The sequence below is a fragment of the Rattus norvegicus genome, chromosome 15 (assembly GCF_036323735.1).
Source record: "Rattus norvegicus strain BN/NHsdMcwi chromosome 15, GRCr8, whole genome shotgun sequence".
Lineage (NCBI taxonomy): Eukaryota > Metazoa > Chordata > Mammalia > Rodentia > Muridae > Rattus > Rattus norvegicus.
Window position 1 is genome coordinate 26,682,671 of NC_086033.1, and position 16,491 is coordinate 26,699,161.

The 16,491-nt window shown below is 42.0% G+C and overlaps 2 pseudogenes; both read left to right on the forward strand.

Annotated features, from left to right (window-relative positions):
• Nucleotides 1–457: 457 nt before the first annotated feature.
• On the forward strand, nt 458–10,935 carry Rpl23a-ps12 (ribosomal protein L23a, pseudogene 12; annotated as a pseudogene).
• Nucleotides 10,936–11,088: 153 nt separating this feature from the next.
• Nucleotides 11,089–16,491, forward strand: part of Psma7-ps2 (proteasome 20S subunit alpha 7, pseudogene 2) — a 39,170-nt pseudogene continuing 33,767 nt past the window's right edge.

Here is a 16,491-nt window from a genome sequence, read left to right on the forward strand (position 1 = left end):
TTCTCATACATTGTTTCTGCTGATAGGAAGAAACTTTCTCCTGCCCAAGTTGATTGCATATTTTGTTCTGTTCTGTGGTCTTAGAAACCAATAACCACAGAAGTCAGTTGTAAGTCAGAACTGCTTTGTATATAGTTAGCCACAATAAGCTTGGACCTGAGCTAACCACCCAGCAGCACTTCCTGCATCTGTGTATAAGCTTTTATAGTATTTGCTTTTATAAGCTGCCCCTGGGATGGACCCCAACATAAAAGAGACACCTGTGCCAATATAAGAAACTGTTGGGGTTGGGGATTTAGCTCAGTGGCAGAGCGCTTGCCTAGCAAGCGCAAGGCCCTGGGTCCAGTCCCCAGCTCGGGGTGGGGGATGGGGGGTGGGGGGTAGAGGGGTGGGAGGGTGGGGGGTGGGGTATGGGGGTGTGGGGTGTGGGGTGTGGGGGGGGACTGTCTGGGCCAAGATGGCGCCAAAAGCAAAGGAAGCTCCTGCCCCTCCCAGAGCCAAAGGCAAAGAAAAAGGCCTTGAAAGCTAAGGAAGCAGTGCTGAAAGGTGTCCACAGCCACAAAAAGAAGATCCGAAAGTCACCCACTTTCCGGCGGCCCGAAACCCTGCGGCTCCAGAGGCAGCCAAAATATCCCCGAAAGACTGCACCCAGGAGAAACAAGCTTGACCACTACGGTATCATCAAATTCCCACTGACCACTGAGTCGGCCATGAAGAAAATAGAGGACAACAACATGCTTGTGTTCACTGTGGATGCCAAGGCCAACAAGCACCGGATCAAACAGGCGGTGAAGAAACTCTATGACATGATTTGGCCCAAGTCAATACCCTAATAAGGCCTGGCAGAGAGAAGACGGTGTATGTCGCCTTGGCTCCTGACCGTGATGCTAGATGCTGCCAACAAGATTGGGATCATCTAAACAGTCCAGAGGGCTAATTCTAAATGCACACTGTTTTCGCCATTAAAAAAAGAAAAAGAAAAGAAAAGAAAAAAATAAAAGAAACTATCCTGAATAAGACTTCTGTTTTAAGTAGGGGCCAAGTAAAGTTTAAGAACCTCCCTGGGAACTGACATCTTACTTGGCAAGTATATGGGTAACTGACATCCTGGTTGGCAAGTTAAAACGGGAATGTTAGCCCTGCCACAGTTGAATGCCCGAACCAATGGGAGCAGGATAAGTGTACGACAGACGCGCTCCTAAGGAAGTCCACTATCCCTAAATCCTGATTGGTGGAATAACTTGGCACAGATGTTTGTAGGTCTCGGGCTTAGAATCCCTACAGTATCTTAATGTCACAGTCAAGCTTCCAAGTCTAGCCTATGTCCCTAGGATGTGGTGTTCAATAACCAGCTCTGTTTGACAGAGATTGGTGTCTGAGTGGTTTGTGAGGGATTCCCAGACTGAGAAGCTACAAAAGGGAACTTCAATTCCCCTGTAGCACAGTCAGCCTTTTTGTTTGTTTCGTTTTCGATTCTTGTTTCCAGTGTAGCTCCTGCTACACTTTCTTAACTAGAATTGTTTGGTGTGAGCCAATCACAAGACTGAGAGGTTTTTCCTGAGTTATGGTTAAGGAGCCGGTGTGGTGGGGTAATTGTGGGGCTTCTCCTACCTGAGATCCCGTCTGAGTCACCTGACCTTGAATGCCTTTGTTATCTCCTTGTAGATTAAACAGAAGAAATAATTGAAACAGGTCATGATCACATATGTTCTGAGTCTGTTGTGAAGCACATTGTCAGTGCAAAAGTCTATGAAGAGGACCATCTTCAAGGCAGACAGGGTGCAGGAGAAAGGCCATTTTGTTTCTTCTCATCTTTTCTTTCCATCCCTCCACTGTTTTTGCTTGCTTGCTTGCTTGTTTGCTTGATCTCTCTCTGATTGGCTTTGGACTCACCATCCTCCTGCCTCAGTATTACTATTGCTAAGAGTATGGAGTGAGCCACTACGCGTGCTTCATTTGCCTGGCGACCGCGTAGTCTATTCAAATGGCCATTTTATACGTGGTATACTTATTCACACCCCACACTTAACTCTTTCTTACTTTCCTCTGCAATGTTGTTAAGTTCACTGAGACTTTCTGCAGGTTGGGAAAGAGCTCTACAACAGAACCAATCTCCATCCCAAGCCAAATATTTTAATGTCCCATTTAACATATGGCTCTAATACTGTCATTGGAGTTAGGGTTAGAGTCTGCACAGGGAGACTCAACCACACGTCCTCAGTATGTCAACTTAACCAGATGTAGGTGGATTGCTGTTAGTTCAAGGCCAACCTGGTCCAGATATCAAGTTCCAAGCCAGTCAGAGCCACACAGTGAGACTCTATCTCAAGTAAGTAAGTAAATAAATAAATAAGTTAGTAAGCAAATAAAAAATAAATAAATAAGACTAGAGAGATAGCCCAGTGGTTAAGAGCACTGGCTGCTTATCCAGAAGACCCAGGTTCAGGTCCCAGCACCTGCATGGCAATTCACAAATGTCTCTAACTCCAGTCCCAGGGGCTCCAACACCCTCTTTTGGTCTCCATGAGCACATGGTGCACAGACATACATGCAGGCAAAGTACTCATACATGTGAAAGTAAATAAATACATTAAAGAGAAAAAATAATGGTACAAAGCAGTGAAGAGGAGCTCCAATGTGGCCCTATCAGTTGGGAAATCTCCCTGGCACCTTGCTCCTCTGTTTGGCACAGGGCTTCAGTTTTTCTTCTTTACAAAGTATAAAATTCTTGGGGGGCCAATTTATTGGGGGTACATCTTTTTAATAATCTGATAGCCAAAGAAGGAAAACAGGTGTCTCTGTAGAGCAGTTTCATTCCTGCCATTCCTGGTATTGGTTCCAAAACCAAAATACAGGAAAGCTCAAAGTAGACACATTTTCGGTTTCTTTTTGCTTGAGGAAACAACAGAGAAAAAATTTCCATCTTAGAAGCAAGTATTCCAGTTTTCAAAACCCATTTTGTTATTTCTCAGAGATAACAGTCTGGCTGTGTGTTAAGCATCTGTCTTACCCAACAATCAGGTAAGGACCCCTGACTTACGTTACAACTTCAAAGTGTGTCTTAAACCAGGTCTATACCAAGTTTAAATTCTGTGAACCCCAACTACCACAGAGAACCTGACTTCATAAAATAATGATGGCTCAGTTATCTTCGGGCTGATAATCCCAAGAATTTTGTGCAGGGTAACCCCCAACGGATGATTCGTTGCTGCTCAAACATGCCGGTTCAGCAAGAGGGAAGCCTCATTGGCTCCTTTCCTCAGCATACAACTATGGATGTAAAAAACACCACTCTCATCTAGAATGCAACACGAGATAGTGTTAGGGAGCAAAGACTGAGGATTGAGCCCTGCACCACCATCAGCTTTGAACTCTACTCCCCATTCCCAGGGTAACACTAGAAAGGAAATTGTCAACCTTACCATAACTTCTTAGGCCTGCTGGTCGAAAGAATGGAATATCACTGGTCCTGAGTGGAGGCAGGATATTTTGATCTGCCCCGAAGAGTACAACAAAAATACATTCTTATCTTCTTTTATAAGAGTTAATTCTGCTAGGCTTGTCAATCATCTAGCTAGGAGACCACTCCTCAAGAAAGATGGTTCAACCCAGGACATGCTAAGGAGGAGGGAAGAATTATTATTCCCTTACACGCAATGTACTTATCATTCTCTGACTTTTCCTTTTTCTCTCATCTCTTTTTCTGGCCTGAATCCTAAGAATGCTTTCCAGGCATCCTGGGATTTCTCATTTATCCCTGGTATCCCCTCCTACTTCTCTCATGCAAGTACCTGCCTCACGTGGCTCTTGCTCTCCTTCATTGCTGAAGCTGCCTGTCTTTTGGGTCCCTGCATTAGCTACTTTCAAGGGTGTCATGAAATACTATAGCTAAAAACAACTTACAGAAGAGTTTATTTTAGCTCATGGTTCTAGAAGGCTTGTACCATCCATGGCAGGGAAGGCATGGCTGACTGCATAGTTTTCCATAAACAGCAGAGAGACCAAACAGGAAGTAGGGTTAAGACCATGAGCCTTCAGAGTCCACCCTCAGTGATGTAGTTTTTCCAGTAAGACTTCATCTCCTAAAGGTTTTGTAACCTTCCCAGCAGGAACCAAGTGTTCATATATGACAGCCTATGGGAGGTTTTCTCATTCAAACCACCTCAGATCCTGATATCAAGGGTGTGGTTATCCCTCTTCTCTCTTCCAAACAAGTGCTCTGATCATCAGCTTGCCTGCTCTGCAGTTTTCCTCTCCGACTAATAAATTGTCTTCTTTCTGAATTCCTTCTGAATTCTTTAATTAATGTGACTAAGAATGTGTAGTACTTGTTTTTCCTCTTGCTGTGATAAAATGCCACTGTCATTGAAATCAGACCTTTGGAGAACTCAAGCTTCTTATGACTATGGATCTAGTTGAGCCAATGCTCTGAGGACTGGGTCCAATCCATAGTTTCTAACATCACTAATGGATGATCCAGAATCATTTTTGACCTTTTCTATTATGGGTGGGTTAGAATTTTAGCCTACTTAACTGGGTGTGGGGGGTGGTCATAAGTAAGACTTCCATACAGCATGTTTACAGAGGAACTTGTAAGGTTAGAACTGCTATTTTGCAAGTGTCTATTCTCAAGATAAGGAGAGGGGAGGGGTGTTATCTGAGGCAGGAGGTGAGATTGCAGAATTGCAGTGTGAGTTTTAGTCAAAAGTACAATTAAAATTTAACTCTTTCTAACCTCCTCATCACCATGACAAAAAGGCATCTTGTGGAAGAGTTTATTTTGGCTTATGGTCCCAAAGGCATTGTCTATCATAGTGGGTAAAGCCATGGCAGTCAGCAGTAGGCCTGGCGGCTTCCTGATACAGGAAGCTAAGAGCTCACATTTTCAACCGGCACAAAGCCGAGAGAGGTGAACTGTAAATGGGGCAAGGTTATAAACGCTCAAAGCCCAGCCCTTCTTGCAAGGATGCATTACCTCCCCAAACAGTCACCAGCCAGAGACCAAGTGTTTGGATACTCGAGACTACGGAGACAGTTATCTTTTAAACCTTTACAAAACCAGAAAGAGGGAATCCAAATTCTCCAAAATAAAGATAATTTATTCTGAAGCCAATTATGAATGTCGGATGTCACCAAATACTACGCTTCAATGTGCTAACAGTTCCACAGACATAGAACAAAGAAAGCTATAATTCATTTCTTTTCTTTTCTTTTTTTTCTTTTTTTTCTTTTTCAGAGCTGGGGACAGAAGAAAGCTATAATTCAAGACACTTCTTTTCAAATCCACTAATGGGGAACATCAGACAGATTGTATAGCACAGCAGGGAAATCTCTGCTAGGGAAGCTTCCAGACCAGCAACTTTCCAGCCTCTCTACAATCACTAAAAAGCTAATCAAGCTATTCATGGTGGCTCATGCCTTGAATTCCCAGCATTTAGGAGGAATTCAAAAAGATCTAAGCAGTTAAGTAGCCTTGTAGAAAGTTCAATACAGTAGAAGGTGTGATAACTTTCTGGGAATTTTAATTCACATAAGCAATTTAGAATAATCAACATGTCTTTGGAAGATTATGAAAAACCTAAATTTCTCTCATAGAAAGGTTTGTGGGTTTTCTCTCTTCTGGCTTTATAGTCTCTGAATTCTGCTTCTTATAGTAAGTGTGTTTGTTGCAGGGTGAGTGTTTAGGCAGGAGTCAGCATTGCTTGTCTTACTGTCCAATTTGATCATCTGTTTGTTTAGTAATATACATCTCCATCTCAAGCTTTCTGCTCATACTCACTTCTCCAACTGTCTTAGTTACTCTTCTATTGCTGTTAAGAGATGCCATGACCAAGGTAACTTATAGAAGAAAAACCTTATTGGGGGCTTACAGTTCAGAGTGTTAGGGTCCATAATCATCATGGCATTAGGCAAGCTGGCCTGGTGCTGGAGCAGTAGCTGAGAGCTTATGTCTGAGCCCCAAGAATAAGGCACATATTGATCCATCCATTCATCCATCTATCTGCGCACGCACGCACACACACACACACACACACACACACACACACACACACACACTCACACACACTGAGAGTGGCATAGGCTTTTGCAACCTCAAAGTCTACCTCAACAACAAGGTCACACCTCCGAATACTTCTCAAACAGTTCTACCAACTGGGAACCAAGCATTCAAACTTATGAGCCTGTGGGGTCCATTTTCATTCAAACTACGACACTAATCAATTCTAATTTGAGCATCCTTTTGTGATATAAACTTGGCTTCACAGCTATAAGAACAGTTTTATAAATCGGTTAGTCATTGTGCAGTAGAACAAAGAGTCCTCATCCTCTGCCACTGCTTTTCTTCGGGTGCCCATTTGGGTATAGGATTCGACATCCTCATTGCCTGCAGATGGCTTTTCCACCCTAGCAAACTGCACACAGTAATTATCGTGTTAGCCGTTCACAAGGCTGAGGTCCCCGTTCTACTCCACTCATCTGCATGACCTGAGAGTTACTGTGAGGAACAGAGCATTGAATTCAGTTTGGAATGCTCAAAACAGACATGGCGAGTGGCACATATCCTAATACCACTCTGAGAGATTCGAATGTTCTATTAATTCAACACATGCTATCTAGCTGAATTCAAGCAATCCAGAATCTCTCTTCACAACAGAACCATAGTACAACATGACAGTCAAACCCAGCTCCTGGATTTTATATTTTTATATATTTATACTATTTATATATAGTTTTATTAGGAAGACAGGGATTCCCATTCAAATATAATTTTTCCCCATTGCTCCCTGTACCAAGAAGCCGTGGAACGCACAGGTAGATTTTAGCAGCTTAGAAACTCACTGTCACCTCAGTTAAGGTCTAAACTTGGGGTTGTTCATTGTTCTACCAAATTTCTAGCAAGGTGGTGAGGTTGTTTGACTAGTGGAGGCTTATATCCTTTAAGCTCAATATCAGAGAACCTTCAGCCCTTTGGCTTTGAGAAAAGATATTCAACTTGAGTCCCCCACTCTCCTACCCTCCGCAGTCTCATTACTGTTCTTCCTTCTCACCTAGTACTGTTAGTGCCAAGCACACTAGCACACTCTCACATGCTTCTGTGATTTCCTGGGCTTCCTCACTGTGGGGTTTACAGGATGGTGTATTTCCGTACTTCCGTATTTTTTCTGTCTATACAGGAACTTCTATGAATAGAGATTCGGAACCAGACAGATCTGAGTTCAACAGCTGAATGGAACCACTTGCTAGCCATATAGTCTTTGTCATTTTTTAAAAAAAAGTTTTCTAACAGTATATCTCTAAATTTATAAAATGAAGGCATGACACCAGTCACTTGGAGTTCAGGCTAGGCAAGATGATGTGTGGATAAAATGCTTAACGCAGTTCCCCGCCACTTACATGACATTGTGGCAGAAGGGTTGAGAGTAGGGTCAACATTAGCACACAAAGTATATGACGAGCAACCGTTTCCCACCAAGGCGGCTATGAAAGAGGCAGGTGCAGGAAAAGTGCACTTTACACAAATGACCCGTGAAAGTCCACTCTGCCGGTACAGGAACCACTGAGTGCCTGAGCTTTCAATCAGGTCTCTGGTCTACTTCCTTGAAAGCGCTCTCTTTCTTAACAGATTATCTCTGTTGCTCTGTCACTGTCCATGTGTCCCTCCATGTCCAAGAACCTGGACATCCCGGCAAGTACCTCCCCACACTCTAGTCCTCACCTGAACAATATTACCTATTTTTATCTCCCAGAGACAACGGTTACGTTACATGATGTCATACTAGGCTTCTCTTCACTGTATGCATTAAGTGTGTCGAGTCTTGGTGATGTCATTTTTGAAGGAGAAAAAAATCCTGAGGGGAAGAAGATCAGTGTTAAAGAACCATAATTAAAATTACTCAGCTTTACTCAGTGTGAACAACTTAGGAGATGTGTTATGGGGAAAACCCTAAGAAAAATTATGCAATCAGATAATTTTTATCTTGTGCTTATAATAATGTTGACTTTTGGCCTGGTAGCAGGTCCCGGTGAGCTGAGTTTAGTCCCTGAAACTAGCAGTAGAAGCAGAGAATTAACCCTGGAAAGATGCCCTCTGACTTGCACATCTGAGCCCTGGCACCGCCCTTGGTGACACTTCCCAGTATCCTTTAGTATTTGTCCTCAGCTAGAACAGGAAAGGGATGTAAGGCAGGAAGTGGTTTGAATTCCTCAATTTGAACACCCAGCATAAATCAAAACTGCTCTAACAGTCCCTAACCTCCTTCCTCTTTTTGTCAACATACTTTAAAAAATGTCCTTGGCATCCGAAGACTTTTGGTTTTTTAATAGAAGTTTCAATCATGTTGAAATACAGAGAAGACTGTAACTGCTCTCCGAGTGCCCATCACGTGCAGTTTCCATAGCAAGCAGCGTTCTGCCCATCACGTCCTCTTCCCGCCCCATGTTTTCCTCCCCATTTTGTTATCTTAATTTTAACTTTCCATTTACTATCTATTGTATGTTGGTCATATCCCGCATACCCTTCCCTCTCCTCCCTAATTCATATTCATTCCCTGTGTTCCCCTAGACAGTCTTAATTCCTTTATGTCATGTATTCATAAATAATTTTATATCTCTATAAAACATAGAAACCACAAATAAGAGAAAACAAACAACTTTTTTCCTTCTGATAATTTGCTTAGTATGAGCATCTCCAGTTGTACCCATTTCCCTGCAATGACATGACTTCGCTCTTCTTTATGGCTGAAAAGCATTCACTGTGTATGTGCACTACACTTCCTCATTCATTCTTCTGTTGTTGGTTCCACAATCTAGTTACCATGAAGAGTGCTACGTTTGCTGCATTGTGTAATTATTTTTATAATTAATATTTAATTATATATTACATTTATATATTCTATAATTAGTTACTTAATTCACGATTTAATATTTTAACCACATTTATTCATTTAGTAAGTGTGTCAGTATACATGTGCCGTGGAGTGCGTACAGAAGTCAGAGGATGGGGTTGGGGATTTAACTCAGTGGTGGAGCGCTTGCCTAGAAAACGCAAGGCCCTGGATTTGGTCCTCAGCTCCGGAAAAAAAAAAAAGTCAGAGGACAACTTGCACAGGTTGGTTCTTTTCTTCTACTAAGGGGGTCCCGGTTACCAAATTCAGGTTGTTAAGATTTGGCATCAAGCAGCTGAATCCACAGGAAGAAAAAGAAACAATCCAAGTTTTATGCTGTTGTTTTGAGACAGACTTCAGTGTTTCCTCGGTGGGCCTTGAGCTGTTTAGGACCAAGGATAAACTTGAAGTCCTTATCCTTCAACTTCTATCTGTGGAGTAGCTGAGATTACAGAGACTCTTCACCTCTGCGGCCATCCCACGTCCTAGGCTCACTCAGGACCTGGATCAACTCTAACCAGCCTGTGTGAGTTCAGAGAACGCTGACCCGCGACTCTCGGGTCCTGTGTACTCCCAGCACACATACCTTGGAGACCTTGGTCTCTGTAGTCAGACCTACCCAGGAAACATACCTCATGCCCATATTCCATATGCTCCCAAGCTTCTGAGAGCAGAGATTGTATGAAACACCACCACTGGAGCCCACACAACAGGCACTCTGGCTCCTGAGGTCAGAGGTGAACCCCAACATACTGTAGACCACTCTGTGAGGTCGAAGGCCAAACTCTACCTACAATTGGAGAATATCTCAACTAACACACCTATAGATCGTCGCTGAGTGTCGCTAAGACTGAGCCTCAGAGAACACTTAGCCAAGCCAAGACAAAAGAACAGCAAATGAGATGGGTCAGGGACCCAGATGGGAGAAAGGACTGGTTCTGAAAGTTGTTCTGACCTCCACACACGTGCCATGGTGTGGAAACAACCCACACATGCACATGTGCATGTACACACATACACACACACACACACACACACACACACACACACACACATGAGAGAGAGAGAGAGAGAGAGAGAGAGAGAGAATAAATAAAAATTAATTATTTTTTTTCTTTTAAAAGACACAGCCAGCAGAGGTTAGTTGCTAAGTCCCTGACCTCCATTGTCTGACTCTAGGCTTACCCCTGATGTCCTGCGTGGAGGGGAGGGGACAGGAACAACCAACTTGGAACCCTTGCCCACCAATCCCTCACCATTCAGGTCTGCCTGAGGGGTAGCCAGCAAAGGTGAGAATGAATCCAGGCTAGCCGCCGACCTTCTTTTTGACCAGGTTCCATGTATCTAGTTTTATATTGAGATCTTTGATCTGTTTGGGGTTGAGTTTTGTTCAGGGTGATAGGTATGAATCTATTTACATTCTTCTACATGCACATTCAGTTTGACCAGCGACATTTGTTGAAAATGCTGCCCCCCCCCCAACCCTAGGGTATATTTCTGGCTCCTTAATTTAAAAACAAACAAACAAACAAACAAACAACCCGGTTGAGGGATGGGGCCATCCACTCATCTCCAAACTTTTAATCCAGAATGGCTTCTGTCTAAAGGAAATGTGGGGACAATGTGTTAAGCAGAAACTGAAGGAAAAGAGACTGCCCCACCTGGGCATCCATGCCATATACAGACACCAAACCCAGACAGTATTGCAGATGCCAAGAAGTGCTTGCTGACAGGAGCCTGATACAGCTGTCTTCTGAGAGGCTCTGCCAGAGCCTGACAAATACAGAGGCAGATGCTCGCAGCCAACCATTAGACTGAGCATGTGGTCCCCAGTGGAGGAGTTAGAGAAAGGACTGAAGGAGCTGAAGGCGTTTGCAACCCCTTAGGAAGAACAACAATATCAACCAACCTGACCCCCTGGGAGCTCCAGAGACTAAACCACCAACCAAAGAGTACACATGGAGGGACCCATGTCTCCAGCCACATATGTAGCAGAGGATGGTCTTGTCGGGCATCAGTGGGAGGGGAGGCCCTTGGTCCTGTGAAGGCTCAATGCCCCAGTGTAGGGGAGGTGGGAGTGGGTGGGTGGGTGGGGGAGCATCCTCATAGAAGAAGGAAGAAGGGGATGGGATAGGGGGTTTCTGGAGGGGAAACTGGAAAAGGGGAATAAATAAATAAAATAAGTAAAATAAAATGTCTGGTTTTTAATAGAGAAGGTGTCCATAGGTGTGTGGATTTATGTCTGGGTCTTGAATTAGAGTCAATGAATCAATACGTCTCCTTTTATGCCAGTACCATGGAGTTTTTATTACTGTAGATTTGTAATACAACAATACAATTCGAGATCAGGAATGGTAAGACCTCCAGCAGTGTTTTGTTTGTTTGTTTTTTGTTTGTTTATTGTTCAGGATTGTCTTAGCTATCCTGAGTTTTTTATGTTTCCATGTGAAGCTGAAAATTGTCCTTTGAAGATCTGTGAAGAATTGTTTCAGTCTTGATGGGGATTGCACTGAATCTGTAGATTGCTTTTGGTAGGATGGCCATATTTACTATGTCATTCCTACAGACCCATGAGCATGGGAGATCTTTCCATCTCCTAACATTCTTCAATTACCATACAAGCTTCTCACTTGCTTGATTAGAGTTATCCCAATATATAATTTTTATTACACAAGAATATTGTGAAAGATGTTGTTCCCGTGATTTCTTTGTCAATACTTTTGTCATTTGTCATTTGTCTGTAGGAGGGATTTTTGTGTGTGTGTGTGAATTCATTTTATACCCAGCTATGTTGTCGAAAGCGTTTATCAGCTGTAGGAGTTTCCCAGTGGACTTTTTAGGGTTATGGACATATATCAGATCATCTGCAACTAAGGATACTTTGACTTCTTTTTAATTTGCATCCCCTTGATCTCCTTAGTTGTCTTGTTGCTCTAGCTAAGACTTCAGGTGCCATATTAAATAGGTATGGAGAGAGTGGACAATCTTGTCTTATTCCTGGTTTTAGTGGAGTTCTTTTAGTTTCTCTCCATTAAGTTAATGCTGCTTATGTGCTTGCTGTAAACTGCCTTTATTATGTTGAGGTATGTCCCTTGAATCACTAATCTCTCCAGGACTTTTATCATGAAGGGGTGTTGGATTTTGTCAAAGGCGTTTTCTGCACCTATTGAACTGATCATGTGGGGTTTTTTTCCTTTCAGTTTATTTATATGGTGGATTACATTTATTGATTTTCATATATTGAACCATTCCTGTGTCTCTGGGATGAAGCCTACTTGATCATAGTGGATGATCTTTTTGATGTGTTCTTGATTTTGGTTTACAATTATTTTATTTATTTATTTATTTACTTTTAAACTTGACTATGTGTATCTATCTGAGTGTATGTCTGTGTACCATGTTTGTGCAGGAGCCTTTGGACTTCAAAAGAGGAGTCAAATCCCCTGGAACTGGAGTTACAGGCTAAACTGCTATGTGGGCTGGAAACCAAACCCAGGTCCTTTGGAAGAAGCAGCCAGTGCTCCTGACCTCTGAGACATCTCTTCAACTCCAAAGGTATTGAGTATTTTTGCATCTATGTTTGTTAAGGGAAATTGGTTTATAATTCTTCTTCTTTGTTAGGTCTATATGTGGTTTGTATATCAAGGTGAATGTGGTCTCATAAAATGAACTGGGCAGGTAGGATGCAGGGTGTTATTTCAAAGTTTTTGTATTTATAGAAATTTGCTTTCGTCCAAGTATGTGATCAATTTTAGAGAAAGTTCCATGAAGTTTAGAGAAGGTATACTCTTTTGTGTTTGGGTGAAATGTTCTGTAAATATCTGTTAGGTCCATTTGGTTTATAATGTCTGTTAGGTGTAGCATTTCTCTGTTTGACTGTTGTCTGGATGACCTGTCTCTTGGTGAGAATGGAATGTGGAAGTCTCCCACTATCAGTGTATGTTTTAGGGTTTTACTGCTCTAAACAAACACTATGACCAAGTAACTCTTACAAAGGGGCTGGCTCACAGGTTCAGAGGTTCAGTCCATTATCACCAAAGCAGGAACATGGCAGCATCCAGGCAGGCATGGCATAGGAGGAGCTCAGAGTCCTACATTTATCTAAAGATGGGCAGCAGGAAACTGTCCTTGAGGGAGCTAAGGAGAGTCTCAAAGCCCATCCCCAAAGTGATGCTCTTCCTCCATTAAGGCCACACCTCCTAATAGTGCCACTTCCTGTGGGCCAAGCATATCCAAACCACCACAATATGTGAGGGTCAATATTGATTTAAACAGTAGTAGTGTTTCTTTTACAAACTTGGGTGCCCTTGTGTTTGGGGCATACATGTTAAGACTTAAAATGTTATCTTGGCAGATTTCCCCTCAGTTGAGTATATAGTATCTTTCCCTATTTTTTCTGATTAGTTTTGGTTTGTAGTCTTTTTTGTTAAATATTATAATGCCTATACCAGCTTGTTTCTTAAGTCCATTTCTTGGAATTTTTTTCCAACCCTTTACCCTGAGGTAATGTCTATCCTTGATATTGAGATGTGTTTCTTGGATGCAACAAAAGGATAGATCCTGATTTTGCATTCATTCTGTTATTCTGTGTCTTTCTATTGGGGAATTGAGTCCATTGATATTGAGAAATATCAAGGAGTAGTGATTGTTGATTTCTGTTATTTTGTTGTTGTTGTTGTTGGTGGTGGTGGTGGTGGTGTGTGTGTGTGTGTGTGTGAGTGTGTAATTTTGCTGGTCTGAGATTATTTATTCTCTGTGTTTTCATGACTGTAGTTAACCTCCTTACGTTGAAGTTTTACTTCTAGCATGTTCTGGAGGGTTAGATTTATAGATAAATATTGCTTAAATTTGGCTTTATCATGGAATATTTTATTTTATTCATCTGTGTTGTTTGAAAGTTTTGCTTGGTATAGTAGTCTGAGCTGGCATCTGTGGTCTCTTAGAGTCCTCAGCACATCTTCCTAGATACTTTTGGCTTTTATCATCTCTATGAGAAATCAGATAAAATTCTAATAGATCTGCCTTTATATGTTACTTGGTCTTTTTTCCTTCTATTTTTTAATATTCTTTCTTTGTTCTGTACATTCAGTATTTAGATTACTGTGCATTGAGGGGACTTTCTTTTCTAGTTCAATCTATTTGGTTTTTTATATGTTTCTTATAACTCTATGGGCATCTCCTTTACATTAGAAAATTTTTCTTCTATTATTTTGCTTAAAATATTTCTGGACCTTTGACCGGGGTTTCTTCTCCTTCCTCTCTTCTTCTATTTTATGGACAGTTTTGGTCTGTTCACAGTGTCCCAGATTTCCTGGGTGTTTTGTGTCAGATTTAACATTTTCTTTGACTACTGTATCCATTTTTCCTTTTGCATCTTCAACATCTGAGATTCTCTCTTCCATCTTTTGTATTCTGTTGGTGAAGCTTGCCTCTATAGTTCTTGCTTGAAATCTAAATTTTTTATTTCCAGAATTCCCTCAGCTTGAATTTTCTTTATTGATTCTCCTTGCTTTTTCAGAACCTGAACATTTTTATTCATTTCCTTCCACTGTTTGTTTGTATTTTTCTGGACTTTACTAAGGGATTTCTTCATTTCCTCTACTATCTTCTTAATAGCTATTTTAAGGTCTTTTTTGGTGTGTGTTCCAGCTATGCTGAAATACTCAGGCCCTGCTGTAGTAGTATTGCTAGGTCCTAGTGGGGACACACTCCCCTGGCTGTTATTGATTGTGCTTTTATATTGGTATCCATGCATCTGGAATTGGGAAGATTATAGTTGTGGGTGCTGATATCTGGTTTTGTCTTTGTCAGGTGGGTGTTTTGTTCCTTGGTTTTTGTTTCCTCTCTAGATTTTAGAAAAGTCTGATAACTGTGAGTGGTCTGGTAGGAAATTTTCTGTGGAGTTAGTAGGTGTGGCTCCTGACAGTTCTAGGTAAATGTGTTTCTGGGTATTAGGAGCTCAGCTGATGTGTTCAGAGGGAATGCCTACTAGTGTTTGAGGCTGGAATAATGGGATTAGTTGGAGGAAGGAAGGTTGGAAGAGAAGATCTTCCTGATACATTAAGTATGGGGTGAGAGAGGAAAGGCAGATCAAAGCAGATGTTCTGTTACAGAGCTGGGGAAAAGACTAAGGTATTGGATCTAGAGGAGCAAAAGAAGAGGTAAAGATCTATAAACAGCCTACCTCCTTCCCTGGCAGGAGTCTAAAAAATAAATGAATGAATGGCTACTAAACACCTTAAAAAAGCTATTCACAGCCAGGAATCATGGTACATAGAACACACCGTTAATCCAACCACTTTCTTGTTGGGCCTCAACTTCAGTAGCAAGATGGTTGGTCACCCTTCAAACATTCATGTACTTTTTTTCCCCTAGGAGAGATAGAGGTTATAAAATGTTTGGGACATAGGGATTCGCTGTTCATGGGAACTCCTCCCATAGATTTTATGGGTTCTACAGTTTCCTTGGCACCAGAGTGAAGTGTCTGTGGTATGTTTTGTTGTTTATATGTTATTATCAAAACTCCCCCGACAGTACAGAAGCTTCCAAAATTAGTCACATAGAAAGAACAAAACAGTCCAGTGACCCCTCAAAAAGCTATACTCTGCCAAGGGGACCTAGGCCTGAATAGGTGAGAACCTAGATCTGAAAAATTGCAGAGATTGGAAAGGGATAAAGAATTACAAGGACGAAGTTGGGGTCTTGTGTCTATGAATTGTGATCAGGCCTATGTGAGTTCATTCTACAGATGGGTGTTGTTACTGGCTGTGGCCTGGCTTCATGGTACCTTCCTGTAATCCCAGTACTGGGAGGCTGAGGTCAGAGGAGTGACACAAATTCATGGCCAACCTATGCTACACAGTGAGATCTTGTCTCTAAAGACCAAATAAGTAATTAAATAACTTAAAAAAGAAAGAGTGAAATTACGCATTTCAGACCGTTTCTGTCCTCAGGGCTAACCAACTGTTCCTTGGAGCCATGGGAAAAAATAACAGAGTAGAGGCAGTCATCACACTCTTTAGGCAGGTAGTATAAGACATTGACACAGCTCTCTTCTTGAAGGGAATAAAAATTAGCCATTTTGAGTGAATATGGCCCAGGAAACACAGGTTTGGGTTAGCCCAAATTCCATGTTCCAATGTAGAAGCCATTTCATGCACTTGATAGTTTTCCAAAACAAATAAAGCCAAAATGAAGGCAGATTTAAAATACATTGATGGGTAGGTACCTAGGGGAGGCAGGGGCAGTGAGATGGGGGGGGGGCTTTTTACAGGCGGAAGATGCTATCTGATGATATTCTTAGCTTTGGGGTTGGTAGAAGCTAATGGTCTGCTAAGTTAATAGATTCCAAAAGGTTTCTATTAGTCACAGGATGTTCGTTCCAACACAAATAAAGGCAAGGAATGGCAGTTCTGGAAGGTTTGAACTAGCCCAAGATGAAGTAATAAGGTAATTTGCCTCTAGAGCTGCATCAATCTAGTCTCTCCACAGTGCCACACTTCTAATCAGTCAACTTCTGCAGACACAGCTTCTTCCACAGACAAGAAGCAACTGGTGGCAGCTGGCAGAGGAGCCCTTCCCCCGCCCTCTATAGTCTGCTTACGTG